Here is an 11197-nt window from a genome sequence, read left to right as displayed (position 1 = left end):
CCAACTGAGCGGTAACTGAGTTCATCTGTCTGGATCGAGTCAATTCTGTGACTTTGGCTGATATGCCTAATTTTTTGCCGTGGTATCGTTTTGATATAGAGTATCGTGATGGTATCAAGTCTTATGATACTAAACCTGGTATCGGTATCGAAGTAAAATTCTGGTATCGAGACAACACTACTTCTTACACTACTTCTGTCTAAGCTCTTAACTTTGCTCCCATAGTAAAACATAGTCCCATAGTAACACACTCCCTTATTAACATGCACTTCCATAGTAACACACTCCCAGAGTAACACACAGGTAGGAAGCTCTACTCCCATAGTCACACACTCCCATAGTAACACACAGGTAGGAAGCTCTACTCCATAGTAATACACACTCCCATAGTAATACACTCCCATAGTAAACACACAGGTAGGAAGTTCTATATCCCATAGTAACACACACTCCCATAGTAAACACACAGGTAGGAAGCTCTACTCCATAGTAATACACACTTCCATAAGTAACACACATCCCATAGTAAACACACAGGTAGGAAGCTCTATTCCTATAGTAACACACAGGTAGGAAGCTCTACTCCCATAGTAAACACACAGGTAGGAAGCTTTACTCCCATAGTAAACACACAGGTAGGAAGCTCTACTCCATAGTAATACACACTTCCATAGTAACACACTCCCATAGTAAACACACAGGTAGGAAGCTTTACTCCCATAGTAAACACACAGGTAAGGAAGCACTACTCCCATAGTAATACACACTTCCATATAGTAACACACTCCCATAGTAAACACACAGGTAGGAAGCTCTATCCTATAGTAACACACTCTCCCATAGTACACACACTCCCATAGCAACACACAGGTAGGAAGCTCTACTCACATAGTAACACACAGGTAGGAAGCTCTACTCACATAGTAACACACAGGTAGGAAGCTCTACTCCATAGTAAACACACAGGTAGGAAGCTTTACTCCCATAGTAAACACACAGGTAGGAAGCACTACTCCCATAGTAATACACACTTCCATAGTAACACACTCCCATAGTAAACACACAGGTAGGAAGCTCTATTCCTATAGTACACACTCTCCCATAGTAACACACACTCCCATAGCAACACACAGGTAGGAAGCTCTACTCACATAGTAACAAACAGGTAGGAAGCTCTACTCACATAGTAACACACAGGTAGGAAGCTCTACTCCAATAGTAACATACAGGTAGGAAGCTTTACTCCATAGTAACACACAGGTAGGAAGCTCTACTCCCATAGTAACACACAGGTAGGAAGCTCTACTCCCATAGTAACACACAGGTAGGAAGCTCTACTCCAATAGTAACATACAGGTAGGAAGGTCTTAGCTCTACTCTCATACATGTAACACACATGTAGGAAAGCCATGACCTTTCACCTTAATGAACACAATGTAGCAGGGATCATTAGCCTGTATTTCACCTGCTCATTGCTACGATAACTGTCTACACTGTAACTCTAGTTGTAACGGCCACCACTCACCCCTGTCTTGATTATGATGGTGATGATGACGACGATGGTGTTGTGTGTCTGACTGTGTTTGAGAGAGAGATCTATCCAGCAACAAAGTGAGGGTAACATACTTCCCTGTCAGTGAGTGTAGTTCTGTAACACCATTAGAGCTATCTAAGAACCAGCCAGTACTACTACCCCCCCCCCCACACACACACACACACCACACACACACTAACAGCCCATACCATTAGTTAGAGGAGTGTCGCTCTGTCTGTATACTCACAAGTCACGCGTCCATTAGAGGTCAGAGGTCATATGCTAATGAACAGAGAGTAGATAGCAGTATCATTAACACAGGTTACAGAGGGAAGATGAGGGGGATGTGGGGATGTGGGAGGAGGAGGAGAGGGGAGGAGGGTAGAAAGGTCAGTTCTTTTTTTATCCCTCGATTCTACTTGTGGCAAATGGGCCAAAACAGTCTGGTAGTAACTCTCCCTATTGCTCTCTCTCTCTCTCTCTCCTTCTCTCTCTCTCAAATCAATTCAATTCAAGGGGCTTTATGGCATGGAAACATAGCGCTATTAATATTGTTATCATCTATGCATAGTCACATTAATAACTCTACCTACATGTACATATTACCTCAACTAACCGGTGCCTCCCCCCCCCCCCCCCCGCACATTGACTCTGAACCAGTACAACCCTGTATATAGTGTCACTATTGTTATTTTACTGCTGCTCTTTAACTACATTTATTACTTGTATTTCTTATTCTTATCCGTATTTTTCCAACTGCATTGTTGGTTAGGGGCTCGAAAGTAAGCATTTCACTGTAAGGTGTATTTGGCACATGTGACTAATAACATTTTATTTTATTTATTATTTACAATGTGTGTGTTTCTTCACTGGTTACCCTTTTCTTATGGCAACAGGTCACAAATCTTGCTGCTGTGGTATTTCACCCCATAGATATAGGAGTTTATCAAAATGTTATTTGTTTTTGAATTCTTTGTGGGTCTGTGTAATCTGAAGGAAATATGTGTCTCTAATATGGTCATACATTTGGCAGGAGATTAGGAAGTGCAACTCAGTTTCCACCTCATTATGTGGGCAGTGTGCACATAGCCTGTCTTCTCTTGGGAGCCAGGTCTGCCTTCAGCGCCTTTCTCAATAGCAAGGCTATTATCACTGAGTCTGTACATAGTCAAAGATTTCCTTAATTTTGGGTCAGTCACAGTGGTCAGGTCTCAATTTGGTGTTTGTCCCATTTTGTGAATGGTTGGTTGGTGAGCGGACCCCAGAACTCACAACCATAGAGGGCAATGGCTTCTTCGGGATCAGTGTCCCGTCCACGGACGGTTGAGCTAACATAGGCTAATGCGATTAGCATGAGGTTGTAAGTAATAAGAACATTTCCCAGGACATAGACATATCTGATTTGTCAGAAAGCTTAAATTCTTGTTAATCTAATTGCACTGTCCAATTTACAGTAGCTATTACAGTGAAAGAATACCATGCTATTGTTTGATAAACAAATTAGGCACATTTGGGCAGTCTTGACAAACATTTTTGAACAGAAAATGCAATGGTTCATTGGATTAGTCTAAAACTTTGCACATGCACTGCTGCATCTTACTGGCCAAAATCTAAATTGCACCTGGGCAGAATAATACATTATGGCCTTTCTCTTACATTCCAAAGAGGATGGTACAAAAAATACAAAAGAACAGCTGTTTTTTTCTAAGTATTATCTTTTACCAGATCTATTGTGTTATATTCTCCTACATTCCATTCACATTTCCACAAACTGCAAAGTATTTTCTTTCAAATGGTACCAAGAATATGCATATCTTCTCCAGGGCCTGAGCTACAGGCAGTTAGATTTGGGTATGTCATTTTAGGCAAACATTAAAAAAAATGGGAGGATCCTTAAGATTCAAGTATTTTTAGCCAGATCCTAATGTTGGTGTGTCTAATTTTATGTTTCTTTTGATGGCATAGAAGGCCCTTCTTGCCGTGTCTCTCAGATCATCACAGCTTTGTGGAAGTACTTGTGGCGCTGATGTTTAGGCCGAAGTATGTATCGCTTTTTGTGTGCTCTAGGGCAACAGTGTCTAGATGGAATTTGTATTTGTGGTCCAGGCAACTGAACCTTCTTTGGAACACCATTATTTTTGTCTTACTGAGATTTACTATCAGGGCCCAGTCTGACACAAACTCTGTAGAGGATCTAAGTGCTGCTTTAGGCCCTCCTTGTTGTTGGGACAGAAGCACCAGATCATCAGCAAATAGTAGACATTTGACTTCAGATTCCAGTAGAGTGAGGCCGGGTGTTGCAGCTGTTCTAGTGCACTCGCCAATTCGTTGATAAATATATTGAAAAGTGTGGGGCTTAAGCTGCATCCCTGTCTCACCTCACAGCCTGTGGAAATAAATGTTTTTTTCTCATTTTAACCGCACTTGTTGTTTGTGTACATTAATTTTATAATGTTGTATGTTTTCCCCAACACCACTTTCCATCAATTTGTATAACAGACCATCATGCCAAATTGAGAAAAACATGAGAAGATTCTGCCTTTGTTTTGGTTTGTTTGTTCATCAATTAGGGTGTGCAGGGTGAATACGTGGTTGTCGTACGGCTATTTGGTAAAAAGCCAATTTGACATTTGCTCAGTACATTGTTTTCACTAAGGACATGTCTGCTGATACTGCAAAAGATTTCTCCAAGGTTGCTGTTGACGCATTTCCCACGGTAGTTATTGGGGTCAAATTTGTCTCCACTTTTGTGGATTGGTTGACCAGTCCTTGGTTCCAAATATTGAGAAGATGCCAGAGCTAAGGATGATGTTAAAGATTTTAAGTATAGCCAATTGGAATTTGTGGTCTGTATATTTTATCATTTTTCATTGAGGATACCATCAACACCACAGGCCTTTTTAGGTTGGAGGGTTTGTATTTTGTCATGTAGTTCATCAATGTAATTGGAGAATCCAGTGGGTTCTGGTAGTCTTTAATAGTTGATTCTAAGATTTTGTATTTGATCATGTATATGTTTTTGCTGTTTGTCCTTTGTTTATGGGCCAAAAAGATTGGAGTGGTTCATACATTGATCTGATTTCTGACGTGCTGTTCCTTCTTTTTCCATAGTGTATTTCTGTATTGTTTTAGGTATTCACCATAGTGAAGGCGTAGACTCAGGATTTCGCTCGGTCTCTATGTTTTTTGGGTTGGACAGGTTTCTCAATGTCTTTCTTAGGTTCTTGTATTCTTCATCAAACCATTTGTCATTGTTCATTTTGTGGAACGTTTTGTCCAGGGAAGTTGTCTAAAAGGGATTTAATTTGTTGTTGCCTCAATTTGTTTTTTGTTAGGTTCACTCTACTTTCCTTCCATCTATAGCATTTCTTGATATTATTCAGTTCCTTTGCCTTTGATGCCTCATGATTGTGTCATGGCTGACTTAGTGAGCCTTTTATGTCTCTATTTGGTTTGGTCAGGGTGTGATTTGGGTGGGGCATTCTTATGTTTTTGTTTTCTATGACTTTGTATTTCTTATGTTTTGGCCGGGTATGGTTCTCAATCAGGGACAGCTGTCTATCGTTGTCTCTGATTGGGAACCTACTGAGGTAGCCCTTTTCCTCCTTTCTGTGTGGGAGTTTTCTTTGTTAGTGCACTTATGCCCTGTAAGCTTCACGTCGTCTTTGTTGGATTTATTGTTTTGGTTGGGACATTTGAACAAATAAAAGAAAATGTACCTCACCACGCTGCCACCTGGTCTTCCCTTGAACAACGCGCCGTGACAGATTTTGGTATTCTCTGCCTTCAAAGTAGACGTATTTTGCTGTGCATTCAGGGCTGTCAGTGGCGCATGACTTGAACGCTTCTGAGAACTCTTCCCTGTTATCACACCTGGTCGTTTCGTGACTGCCGGGACTACAGCCCTCTGCTAACCTAGAGTGGAAACCAGCTGGGTCCATCTCCTCATACCATGTTTCTGTAGGGATGCACAGTGTCTGTATTCTGATTTCTTTTCGTAAGTCCAGCGTTCCTGCCACTTCAGGCCAAAGACAGGGGACCTCAGGCCCTCTGGATCATTCCAGGGATGAGAGATAGTGAAGCGCTTAGCTGCTATTCCATAAGTGCTCCAATGTTGTTTGTCTATGTGGTTCTCTCTTCTCCTCTCCTCTCTCTCTCTCCCTTTTTCCTCGCTTTCTCCTTCTCTCTCCCTCTCTCTCTCCTCTCACACTCTCTCTCTAACTCTCCCTCTCTCCCTCTCTTCTCCTTATCTCTCTCTCTACTCTCCTTCTCTCTCTTCCCTTCTCTCTCGTTTGCACTCGCTTGACTCAGTTCTGACAATTACACATGCATATCAAACCTGTACACACACACACACACACACACACCACACACAACACACACACACACACACACACACACACACACACACACACACACACACACACACACACACACACACACTACACACACACACACACACACACACACACACACACACACATCCACACACTTACACATCACACACACAGTGAGGGAACCGCGCACGCCGGCCCCTTTCTAGCGCGCTAAGCAATTAAAAAACTATATACATTTGTTCTATTACATTTAATTTTTTAATTCTATTTCATCTACAATTAATTGCTAATAATTTCCTGATTTCATCTCTATCATTTTGTCGTTGGCAAAATGAGAAGGGTTAATTACTGAAGTATCCAATCAGGGGTAAAAAATCTAGTTAGCCAGCCAGCCTTTCTGTCCAGAAGCTGGACAGCAGGCCTCTGCCTCATTTCTTTTTTAACTGTATTAGAGCCCAGCAATTATTAGGACCGAGCTGACAGTGAATGCAACCAATTCACATTTATGACTTGAACATCACGAGCGGCCACAGTGGCTCATGGCGTCTGCCGCACCCCCCCACCTTGAATGCGAAAAACATTTTCAGGCAGCCCCCCCCATGCTCACAGCGTAAGATTTATTTTAATACTGCACATTTTGCCATGGGGTAGTAGAGAAAATGTTGCAGTTTTTAGCAAAGTTTTCTGTAATTGTATACATTTTGAAAAGCGCTAGAGAGCAGCATTTTAGCAATTTTATAACTCATTTCATGCAATTTCTACTTAATTTTTGCTCACTGCGGGGCCGCGGAGAGAAAAATGTGTAGTTTGTTTGAAATGCATAATGATGATCGATGGGCTCCCACCTTGGCGGTTAATTCGACCCATGCTTACTAACAAGTTTAGATAGCTGCGGCCGCCTAGACTAACTATATCCCCCCAAAAACATAAATTTTGCTGACATAGGACTAATTGAGTGCATTAAAAAAAAAATATGTGCACCTATGGGCTGTATTCTATTTATTCTAACTTCTCAACAGTATAATATTTGGGACACGACTAAGTTCCTAAATAAATTGCTATATTTAATATATATATTTTTTTTTACATTTGTGTCCGCCGGGCCCACATTTAACAGGCCAATTACAGTAACGGTGGCAGCAATTACACTAATAGATTGTAGTCTGCCATGCAAACCTTTGCAAAAAGAAGAAGTATGGAGACCCAAAGAGAAAATAATCCGCAGCAGTTAGATTTCCCACGCTGGCAGGCTACTAACGGGGTCCGGTTAAATTGCGATAGACACATTTCAAGTTTGCAATTTTCCTTTTGGACATTTGAAAAGTTGTGCTTTTTGTATTGGTATGATTTCATCGGCCTAGTGGAGGATATGGCCTGCTTTTTCTACACTATTTGATGCTGTTGTGACAGCCTGTTCTCCCCCCATTCCTGTCTAATCATTCCGTGGCTCTCCTTCAGCGATCAGGAGCCTTTGATTGTGACAATTTTTGTTGTCGCTATTTGGCGTTGATAGTTGTGTGATTAGCTTGTTGCTAAACATTGCATTATTTTATGCCTGTTGTGTTCATGTCGTGTCACATGACCGGCTTCGTCTCTGTATGTGTAGCAGCCCCAAAGCGCCGCGCCAGGCCTGTTATGCATTCATTCATAATGCCATCATAAATTCATTGCTCTCCTTCACAACATCTTCAGAACTACAATGCCGTCTGCACTCAGAGGCATATTTAATGGTCGGCGCTTTAATGCTGATGCCTTATGTTTTATGTTCATTTTCTAGATGTTGCGCGGTTTGCATACAACGCTATTGGTAGAGATTATGCTCCCTCTGAAGGCCTAGGTACCTATTCAGTCACAGCACGCACGCACGCACGCATGCCACACACGCACACGCCACACGTCTACACACACACACACACACACACACACACACACACACACACACACACACACACACACACTACACAACACAGTATCCGGCCCCTGCGCCTCTCTCGCGCAGCGCACACACACACCGCACGCCACGCACACACACACACACACACGATGCTGTACACACATATCAGGCGCCTTCTTGCTGTTGGCAAGAGATGCTGCGCATGCACTAATGAGAAAGACAGAAGAGACGCAGAACGTTTGAGGTTATATCTTGGCAGTGGGAGAGGTAACACACGTCGAAATTCACAACTGCAGAGGCCTTTAAATTTGGATGCTGTGTATGTGTGCTGTGTGTATATTCACTGCTGCATTTGAAAGCAAGCACTCATGTTAATCCTGCCTGACAGGTTCATCAGAGCGAAAGAGATTTTGGGCTGTGTGTGCTGTGTGTAGCTGTTCGCTGCACATCAAAGCCAACAGAGCAGCATCTTGAGCTGAATGAAGCAGTCGCTGACTGTCTATTTCACCTCTCTCTACTTTCTGTCTCCCTCTGTTCTCTTTCTTGTCTCTCTCGCTGCCTCTCTCTCTGTCTCTCTTCTCTCTCTTTCTGTCTCTCTCTCTCTGTCTCTCTTGCTCTGTCTCTTCATGTCTCTTCTCGCCTCTCTGCTTCTTCTCTGTCTCTCTTGCTCTCTCTCACTGTCTGTCCGCCGGCTGTCTCTCTCTCTTCTCTCTCCTCACACAGCAGCATCCAAATCATATACAGTATGTGCTGTGTAGCTATGTGAGAACCAATCACAATACAGAGCCAGATAATATACACTGAGTGTACAAAACATTTAAGAACACCTGATTTGATAATCAGCGGCATGGACTCTATTAACCCACACCAATCTACACCAAAATGCATGAAAGCAATTGATTTATTATCGATAACATCTCCACATTCTCTTGTACTTTTGATTTACGTCGTAAAAGAAGGGGTTGTAATTTCCACCATGAAACACAGGCGCCATCAGGACACCAGTCCAGTTCCACTCCTCCACCAGGCATTATTTCCTCTTGACTCATTTGAACAGGGCGAGGAGCACAAAGCACACACAAGCTGCATTCAGTAACAATATTCTTATTTGTTCTTATGCATAAAAGCAGTTGCTCGCCTGACAACACCAAGGAACTTTGATTGTATTAAAAGGGCAGGGGAGACCTAGCCCATAGAAGCTGCAATTTAGCTCAATTCAGCATTCAAATGCTTTACTACAAGGCAGTGTTGCTGATGAAATAATGCCAGAGCACACCCTTAGTGGGAGACAAAATGCTTACAGCACCTGGTATTCCCAGCCAGTCTTCTCCCATCCCAATACTAACCAGGCCCAACCCTTGCTTAGCTTCCGAGATCAGACTGAGATCGGGCGTAATTCAGGCTGGTTTGGCCGTAAGCTATTGACCAGCTCTTGGTACACCATATAAAGTCAAAGTGGAGTCTGATAAAACAGACATTTTCACCAATTTAGATAAGCAGCCTGAACGTTTGGGTCACTCAGAAAGTGGAAGAAATTACATATACTGTAGCCATCACTTTTTAGCACAGATGTTGGCTGAAATACAAACCAACCTTGCTAACATTTCAAAAGCGAGGGCACATATTTCAGCCTTGTGGGAAAAAATGGACAAATACAATTGACTTCTGACCAATACATTTCATGTTGCCAACAGTTTCCCATGCAAGCTATCCTACTAGCCAGAATAAAAATACACAAAAATCTCTGAATGTGAAACCTATTGCATTGTTCTGATGGCCTAAGGAGGAGCGCATGTATGGACAATTTCATATTGTAAGGCATGGCGTATGACACATCACTGACCATGGGGGTTAGAGCGGCTTCTCAACACTATCTCTTGTTTGAAGTTACCAGCGTGGCATTAAATAAACCATGCTGCATTTCGCAACATTTGATGTTTTCCACAAAAAATGTCAACAATGTTTTTGGCTTACAAACAAATGTTTCTACCTTTTTCAATTGGTCACAAATTGTCTTTCACAACTGACTTCAAAGATCTCCTATTAGGCACGGGCAATGACTTCAACTCAAGCTTGCCGCCAAAGGCACGGTTGTTCATTTAAACAAGACATCAAGGGGAAGAGCGCGGGACGCAGTCCCCCACTGCATAAATTATGCATTCGAGATTTCCACATTTTGGGAAATCAGCAGGCGTCAGCACAGCCGCGGAGTGCAATGGCTAAGCCACTCCCTGGTTGAACCCACCTTCTTTGATCACGGTATCTCTCTTGCAGGTAAGTATGAGTTACACTTATTCGGTGGAGGTCAAGTGTCTCCAGTGCCATACATTTTCGGCTAACTGGTAAACCACTTTGTGTCCGATAATATCACATCACATCGACCTGCGTTAAATGCCGTTTTAGGAATGCACTTGCAGACAGAGTGAATGAAAAATAGTCATTTTGTTTACTAGATTATATTCAGTGAACACTTAGATTCCCATCATGCAACACTAGAAAAATCACCAATGACTTTAATATCTTAACCTGTCTCTGGATATCAAAAATGTATGCGAGTATTGACGAAATAAAATCATATGCAGACCACACACACACACACATACACACACACCAAAACACACACAGACCAAATGCATGAAAGCAATTGAGATTTTATCGATAACATCTCACATTCCCTCTTGTACTTTTTGATTTACGTCGTAAAGAAGGGTTTGTAATTGGCTGTACATGTGAGCATGAAGCCACAGGGCCCATCAGACACCAGTCCAGTTCCACTCTCTCACCAGGCATTATTTCCTTTGATCATTGTGACGTAGCTATGACGGCTCCATAGCAGTCCCACAGTTGTGGGGTCAAGTCATTGCACATAGCATTGTCACACACATGCTCTTGCAGGTGGAGGGTCTTCCTTGAGTACACACAGTAAACAATATTTATTTGTCTTTATGCAATGAAAGGTTCAGTTTGTCCCTGGCTAACACAAGGAACTTTGATTGTAATTAAAAGCGGCCAGGGGGAAGAAGATTAATTCTTCTCGTCTGCTCAGTTCAATCGTTGGGCATAATTGTGAACGACCGTCTCGGTTCAGTCTTATGTAGCAAAATTTGAAATTKTGTTTTTTACATTGGATAAAAGTAGAGACTCAGAGAAAATGGTATATCAAACACTGCAGTTGAGGAACAATGGGAAAGTAATTCTGCTTTGAAAGTTTCTCACTTGGTCCTTGAATGTTTTGGTAAACCTGCTGGGGAGCTCTTCTTTGTCTACACCCATTCAGCATCGTTCACGCCCTCTTATGCCCACCAATCTCTTTTTAAGGATTCACATGAGGCCATATGCTAAACAACCAAAGATTTCAAGACTAAAGGCTGGTTTATACTACGTGTATCGACAGTTTTCGCAGTAACATCGTGAACATTCTATTGTCGTCCG

General features: G+C 42.2%; 1 non-coding gene and 2 pseudogenes across 1 annotated transcript; 1 reads left to right on the top strand and 2 right to left on the bottom strand.

Moving 5' to 3' along the window:
- LOC111971934 (peripheral plasma membrane protein CASK-like) overlaps positions 1 to 11197 on the top strand; it is a 274635-nt pseudogene that overhangs the window by 85161 nt on the left and 178277 nt on the right.
- On the bottom strand, positions 9060 to 9184 carry LOC111980321 (5S ribosomal RNA; annotated as a pseudogene).
- LOC111980354 (U1 spliceosomal RNA) lies at positions 9880 to 10047 on the bottom strand. The gene has a single exon (XR_002879439.1). It is a non-coding gene; the product is annotated as a U1 spliceosomal RNA (small nuclear RNA).

This window comes from Salvelinus sp. IW2-2015, linkage group LG2 (genome assembly GCF_002910315.2).
Source record: "Salvelinus sp. IW2-2015 linkage group LG2, ASM291031v2, whole genome shotgun sequence".
In the NCBI taxonomy this organism is placed as follows: Eukaryota; Metazoa; Chordata; class Actinopteri; order Salmoniformes; family Salmonidae; genus Salvelinus; species Salvelinus sp. IW2-2015.
The sequence above is the reverse complement of the archived record's forward strand: the minus strand, read 5'-3'. Positions and strand labels throughout refer to the sequence as shown.